This window comes from Uloborus diversus, chromosome 9, assembly GCF_026930045.1.
Source record: "Uloborus diversus isolate 005 chromosome 9, Udiv.v.3.1, whole genome shotgun sequence".
Lineage (NCBI taxonomy): Eukaryota > Metazoa > Arthropoda > Arachnida > Araneae > Uloboridae > Uloborus > Uloborus diversus.
The window spans coordinates 125,683,784-125,692,116 of NC_072739.1; positions in this window are offsets into that span (position 1 = coordinate 125,683,784).

Here is an 8,333-nt window from a genome sequence, read left to right on the forward strand (position 1 = left end):
CTAGTTTCTTTTTAGCTGCTATTTCTTATTGAAGCAGTTAAGTAGAGAGCGCGTTTTTTTAATGAAGTTTCGATAATAGAATCGCATGGTATAAATTGAGAAATTGGGCAATATTTAGTAGATTCAGTAAGTTACCGCCCTATAGCCGAGCTAAGGCAGAAATAAATGAAATACATCGCCAGCTCAGTCAATTCCAGCCGAGGACTGCTATATTAAGTAGCTAGAAAATCGCCCGTCATGGTATGATGGGTGAAAACGTTTCTATATTTGAACGAAATAATTGCCTGTTTGATAGTTGAAATTTTAACACTAATTCCAGTGGATTAACCCTAAACTCCAGTAGATAGCGCTAAGCTATTGGCCACTTTTTCGTTTATTTATGTTGTATTACCAGTAAAACAGTTAAGTTACTGGATCCGGTTTAACCTTGTCAATATAGAGCATTTTCCTGCATGTCAAACATTGCAAAAAATATTATTATATTAAAAATTACTTATTGAGTTTTTGGTGCTTCAACAATGAAATTATGCCGTCACGCACGCTAGCCGTGAGTTTCATTGTTAGCGAAGTCATCGTTACACGATCAGTGATTTTGGCTTAGTATATATGAGGATGACGAGTGTAAGATAACCTTTGTAAGCAATGAACATGAATTATAATCAAAATGAATTACATCAAAATGAATTTTAATATCAAAATGAATTATATTTTCCCATGACATGTGGTTTCTTTGACGTTACAAAAATATTCCACGCTGCAACTTAAAAAGTGTTTCTTTTTAGCTTTTCCATTGTTAATAAATCTCGTAAATCATCAAAGTAGACGTTTTTGTGTTCAAATCTTACAAATTGCGTCTACATTATTCCTGAAACACTAATTTGTATAACGTTTCACTATTGTAAATAGTCTAATACGAAAGAGTGTTTTGTTCCAGTTTTCCATGACTGTAAAATTCTTCGGATAACAGGTAACAAAAGCACTGTTGCTAGCAGGTGCAAACCTAGCAAGAAGTCAGGGTCATGACCACCTTTTAAGTGGCTGCAGTTAGCCAAATTAGAGTGTTCGGGACTCTATTTCGAAAAATTCCTCCTGGACCCCTTACTTATTTTTAAAACTGTACCTCAAAACACGGACTGGAGTAAGTAAGCAATTTGCGGTTTTCAGTTTATTAATGCATTGTATGTGGAATGTTATTCCGCATCGAGTCATGTGAATGTAATTCGAAAGAAAAAAAAAGCATCCTGTATAGTTGTTTACCAGCGTCAAAGTAGCGCGCGTCCCATCTTTTGCATGCGCCAGATCATAGTTTTCCATCTCTCCTCCAAAGGAGTGATTTTGTGACTTATGTTGTTCTGGCTCTGAGGAACAGCAATGGCCCTCTGAAATCCAAACGCGGGATCCGCCCCCTGGTAAGCACACGTTCTTCGTTTTAATCCCTCAAGAACCTCGATCTAGAGATGCATTCAAGACAGGTTTCTGACATACTAGTTACAACACCCACTGAGGGATTGTATAAGCTTTTAATATATACGAATCAAAGCATAATAAATAATTAGTGAGTGCCGGCCGAATCGTTAAAATTTAGATCCACGGATATGAATCCGGATCATTAGTGTCTAGAAGGGATACGGACCTCACATTTTTTTGCCCAATTCAATCACCGAAATCAAGTTAATTTGTCATGGGAATTATTTCAGTCGGCGTAAAAATCCTTTCTTTAAATAATTCCTCTACAACAGCGAAAACAAAATCAAGAATAGGATTTATTCTTGAATAATGTCTTCTTTAAAATTGGGAGAGAGTTGAGAAGAATGGGATGGCGATGCATTTAATGTCTTGCTATTTTCATAATGTGTAAAAGTCAGTATTTTCTTCGGTACTGGATAAACAACATTTATTAATCAAAATTTTTAAATGAGCTGATACTTGAAAAACTAAGAATTTTTTGGAAATTATCATTTTTTGAAATCTAGAATCCCTTTTTGATAAAATAGTATGGTGTTACTTGCGAGTTATCTCATTGATTTTTCTCAACTATGTTTATTGTTAGCAATACGAAGCAGTTAATAAGTAACCGAAATAAAAATGTAATGACGAAACTATCAGAAAAAATGTATATTTCTCCTCATATTAATTTAGTAGCTTCGTCGACGTAACTATAGCAGAGGAGCAAAGGTTAAAAAAAAATTTAAAAAGTATTTTCTCTCTGTGTTTAAATGACATGCCTCACGAGTTGAATATCGCGTTAACGTTAATATCTGTCGTTGGTGTTTTAGCAAGAGACCAATGTAGTATCTCCGCTTTTTTTCCAGTTTTTTTCATTTCCGTTACCAATGATTTTCTTTTGGTGGAATAAATAGATCGCTCAAAGTTTTTTTTTTTTATTTTAAATGTCAAAAAACTTTATACTTGAAAAAAAAAAAGATTAATTATCTTCAAAAATGATAGTCAAATGTTGAACCATTTTTCTTTTCAATATGTCACTCTTAAAATTTTGAACTTTTATGAAACCCCTGCATTTTATGAAAGGATTTGATTTTTCCTTGACTGTAATGTAACTGAATATTTTTGGCAGTAACTGTAACTGACCCATTATTACCTACACTCTTGATTTTCGGTACGAATCATGCAGTAGTAAATCATATCTTTAAACGAGCAATTCTTGTTTGTATGTATATATATGTATATTTCGTATCTCGGAAACGGCTCTAACGATTTGGACGAAATTTTGGATTTAATTGTAGTTTAGCATTCTATATAAGTTCATTTGCATCAGCGTTTTTTCTGTAAAAACGCAATTTTTTACAAAAAAGAGTTTTTTAATATAAAGTCTAATTGAGTTCAGCCCTGAAAAAAAAATGTGAATTGAAACATAAAGCAAAAACATTTGCAACCATAACAATGAAAATTTGTCCCTTCTCGCTTTAAAATTTTAAACTTGCTTAGGGTTGCCAGGTTTGGCTGATATTAGCCACTTTGGCTAATTTCAATCGCATTTGGCTAAAAGCAAATTCAAAAGCATTATGTAAGTCGATGTAAAACTTTTTTTTTAAGCAAAACTATTGCTTGACCGTCTTATTTTATTTTATTTATTTATCTTCTTTTTAACATTTCAAATAATTTTATATGTTTTTTAAATCACACATCTAAATTTTATTTCGAAAAAACAAATGTCTTGAAACTGTTTATATTTTGTTAAGACTGTTGTTGTTATAATTTGTTGGTGTCGTTTGTGGATCATCAGTTTTTATGGATAGCATGCTGTATGTAGCCTTTTATCGCGTAAAGTGACCAACTACACTAAAAGTTCTTATTCCAAGTGAAAATCTCGATTGGGATAAAATCGTGAATCGCAACATAGTATGGAAGGAAGTATTGGGTTAAAACCGATTTCACCATAGTAAAATTGGCTCCAAGTTCAAAATCTTTAATTAATGACAGAAAAATTGTATAGTGGAAACAAAAATGTAACAAATAGTTTAAAGCAAAATGTTGATTTAATTGCATTCAGAATCTTTGTTTGGTACTTTGGTGTTATAAGATGGTCGCGTCGCAATTTCAACCCTAGCATTTTTTTCATATTTATTATCGCAATGTTTGGTCTTAGTTTTGGCAATACCGTGCGCTAAATATGTATACGAAATCAGCTCAGAGCTTCCCTATGTCGATGACTGCGGGGGAGAGGAGGCCTATATTCAGTAGTAGACTTCTTATAGCTGAAATGATTATAATGCTGATGAAGTGATTACATGTATATCTCTCGTTTTTCGGGGGCATATCCAACGACTGGCGAGAACCTTAATATTTCGTTAACGTGATGCTTTTCAAGTATATTTGAAAAAGTATCGAACCTCAGAAAAACTCGAGTAAAAAAAAAAACTTTTAAAGCCGAGCGAGGTTCGGTCGTCCATGCACTATCAATATCATTTAAATTACTGAGCAATCATACATAAGAGTTAGAGTTAATACTGATACATAAGAGTTAGAGAGCGGATAGAGAAACTGCAATCATGAACACTTCTAAACTGTGTTGGAAAGTCTGAAATGTAATCAAATGCCTCAAATTGCAAGTTTTAGTCAGAACTGAATTAAAAATGAAAAAAATACTACCAAAACTTCATACATCATAAATCAAAACAATAAATAGAACACAACTGTAATCAAAACCGCACACAATAGAGGAGTACCTTTCTAAAATTTTATACAATTATTGAACATGACATAAATAACACATTTTGACTGCTTATTTGTTGGGAAAAAAACATTCGCCAGGTTTTTTTTTTAAGGCCATATCTTTAGTCAAAAACTAGCATTTACTTATCACTTCCCGTGCCTTCATTTTTTCATCATTTTAAAACCTTTTTGTGTCTATCCCTTTGTGAGATACCAGAGAGTGATATGACCCTCCAATTTGAAAATATTTAACTAAAAACAGGTTTTATGGGTAAATGTTTGAAAATTTCCTCCGAAAAACGTGCTTTCTGCCCCCTAAGTTTATTTGATTATTATTTCAAAACCATAAATTGCAAGTACATTAACTTTTCGAGGTTTATGTCACAGTAATTTGTTCATGTTTGAAAAATTTTAAATCTTTTAAGTTAAGACTTTTTTCGCTAGAGCTGTTGGCTTAAATAAAAACTTGAAAACGTGGTTATGAGAAAATCAAGAAAGAAAAGTTAAATTTTAGTTATAAGCAGTGCATTTGAATTTAATAAATTTCTTCTAGTTTTCTCAATAACTCGTCAATTTTTAAAAAATGAAACAATTGCGGATTTAGAAAGAAGAACACTAGGGCTTTCTAAAAGTCTCAAAATCACAAAATCGGTTTTTTTTCCCTCGAAAATTAGGGTGTTTGCCTACCTTAGGAGTAAAAATATTTTACGGTGAGAAGTCTGCATTCTACGAAGTCGCAACTTGTAGAAATTCAGGAAACTTTTTGGCAATGATCTTGTTTTTAGCAGAAGGTGGATAAAAACCATTGAAATCTCGAAATGTTACACGGAAATGCTCAATAACATTTGGGAATTTTTTTATAGTGACGTTCTGCGGCTTTTCAGGCAGAAATCGAAATTTTTTTGAGCAATCACGATTGCATATTGTTCTGACTTGACTATTTTGATGTCCTTTGGTTTTATTTTCCCCCCGCCACCCTCTGCAGCATCACCGTCGACCGGGTCCTCACGATGCTGCACCTCTAGCGAAAACCGTCTCCAGGTTGCATCCATGTCCTACACACACGCGCATACATACACAACTACGCACGCACACAAACACACACACACACACCTACACACACATACACAAACACATACACACAACTACCCACACATTCATGCCTGCACACAGACACAAACACACATGCCTACACACACATACCCCCCCCCCACACACACACATTCATATACACAACTACCCACACACTTATGCCAGCACACAGACACAAACACACATGCCTACACACACATACACATACCCCCACACACAAACACACACGCCCTACACACACATACCCCCCCCCACACACACATTCATATACACAACTACCCACACACTTATGCCAGCACACAGACACAAACACACATGCCTACACACACATACACATACCCCCACACACAAACACACACGCCTACATACACACACTCGTGATTGCGAAAAACATAATTTGAATTCAAGATGTCAAAATTCAAATTATTATTTTTTTTATTATGTTTTGAAACTGTTAACTGCCATATTTAACATCAATCCCGTGTGTGCGTATGCTATAATAACATACTGTATTAAAATTTTCAATTTTCCCTATTTAAATTTTGTAGAAATATATGACCGTAAAGTTACATTACTTAAAGACCTCAATCGTCTGAAATGACTCACTTTTTTGGATCCTTTCGTGATAAGCTGAATGAAATTTTTCTGTTTCATATTCCAGTACACATTTCGTAGAGATACCGTACACTTTACTAAATTAATAGAAAGCAATAGTGTTTCCGTCCAAATGTTGCTCTCGTTTGAGTAACGGTACACTGTAAAAAAATTTCGAAACATCACTGATTAGTTCCGTGGCACGTTTCAGGATTTCATAGGTTTTCACCTAGTTCCCCGTAAAATTAACTGCATTTGCAAAAAAATTTCCTGAATTGTTACAAGCTTTTCATTGTTGTGAAAAATATTATTATCTAACCGTTAAAGATTAACTGGGCGTGTTTATAAAGTGTATCGACTTAAATTCGATAATGGCTCATCGCTTCATAACTGCAGCTTTGCAAGGCAAGCGATTATGGCTCATCGCTGCACAGCTGCAGTTTTGCAAGGCAAGAAATTCAGGCAGGGAAGATGCTCATATCGTAGTTACAATGCTGCCTTACCTTTGGCCCATGGTTGCACTTATGTTTCTTTAACTTTCTTGGTGTATCAAAAAAGTTCTAATCAATTACATCAAACCTGCCTAATTTTTAGAAGGTTTCAGAGACATGACTGGCTTTAACCGGGGAGATTTCCAAATTCGTCCGAAAGTTTCAAGGATAATTTCAGAAAGGTTACTGCCTTTTAGCGGAAAACGTTCCTATCTTTTGCATGATATGTTACTTACAGAAATTGGGCACACCAACTGCCCATTATTTTCAAGGAACGTTTCTGAATTGTTTTTACAGTGAAGAAATTAGTATGCAACACTAAAAAAATCCGAAATTTTACTGGTTATTTCCGTGGAACGTTTCGGGATTTCAAAGGTTTTGACCTATTTCCCCATCAAACCCAGTATCTTCGCCAGAAAGTTCCCTGAATTGCTAAAAGATGCACGAATGCATGCTTTCCACTAGTGAGAAAACTATTTTTTGCTACCAGTTTAAAGATTGACTGAGAGTGTTTATTAAGTGTATCGGCTTTAGCTTGCGTACGGATTGTCCGGATTGACTAAGTTCCCAATGGGAACAAATAAGTCCCTGGACAGTTGTACTCTTTGCGAAGCAGGAATTGTAGGCAGGACTATGCTTGGTTCTTGCTTGCAATATTCACGTCCTTGGCTATGGTTGTTGTAATGCTTCTGGAGGATTTCTTGGTAAATCGGGAAAGCTCTAGTCAATAACATTAAACCTACTTAATTTTTCTAGAACGTTCTCGAGAAATGATGGGCTTTAACAGGGGAGATTTTCAAATAATTCCGGATAATTTCAGAAAGGTAACTGACTTTTACCAGAAAACGTTCCTGGTTTTTGCAAGATATGTTACTGGCTGAAATTGGGCACATTAGCTGCCTATTATTTTAAAGGAACGTTTCTGAATTGTTTTTACAGTGAATAAACAAATTAACTATTGCAAAGGGCGTGTAATAGAAAGTTCGATAGGCCTCATGGCTCAATTTTAGAACTTGCGTTTAAACACTATTCCGTCACAGCCAAAAGTGTCAACATTTTTCTCAAAAAGTGTCAAAATAATAGGCAGCTGATGTGCCCTATTTCTTCCTGTAACAAATCTTGTAAAAACTAGAAACGTTTTCCGCTAAAAGGCAGTAACCTCTCTGAAATTAACATTGAAACTTTCTGAAAAACTGCGAAATCTCCCATGTTAAAGCCAGTCATGTCTCCAGAACCATCTAGAAAAATTAAGTAGCTTTAGTGTAATTGATTAGAACCTTCCTGATTTACCAAGAATGCTCCACAAAAATCAGAAGGAACCAAGCATATCTCTTGCCTGCAATTCCTGCCTTGCCAAGCTGCAGCTATCCATTGACTTTTTCACTTTCATTGGAAGCTTGGTTAATCTGGACAGACCATAAGCAACTTTTGGCCGATACACTTAATAAACACGCTCATTCAATCTCTAAACTGGTTGCTTAATATTGTTACAAATTCTGTAAATAGTAATTATTGTAGTAACGTAACCTGTAAATAGTTTCCCGTAATGAATATATAGCCCCTATACATTCGGCTGAAGTATACGAGCCCCCTATTTCTTTTTTTTTTTTTTTTTTGTTCATTAATGAAATCAGATAACGGTCTACGAATTTCGAGAAGGATTTCGAATGTTGTGGAAACTTTTCGATGTTTATAAAAGCGTCCCGCGGTATAAAAAGTTGAGTTTCGATTGAGAATTTGTTCTGAGAGTGTATTAGCTCTGTTTATTGCGAGGCATTTCGCTGTGTTGTTTTCGTATTTGGAAGTAAATACGTGTGTAACCGTTGAGTTTACGGTGTTGAGTGGTATTTGTTTAATTGCTGATGATTAATTTAGCAATTGTTAACGATTTCTTCTGTACATAGTGTAAATAAAGCTCCTGTGTTTTTATCAAGAACTGTGTCGTTCTTTCAAGAAAGTTGGAAGTCGCGCCGGATCCGTTAC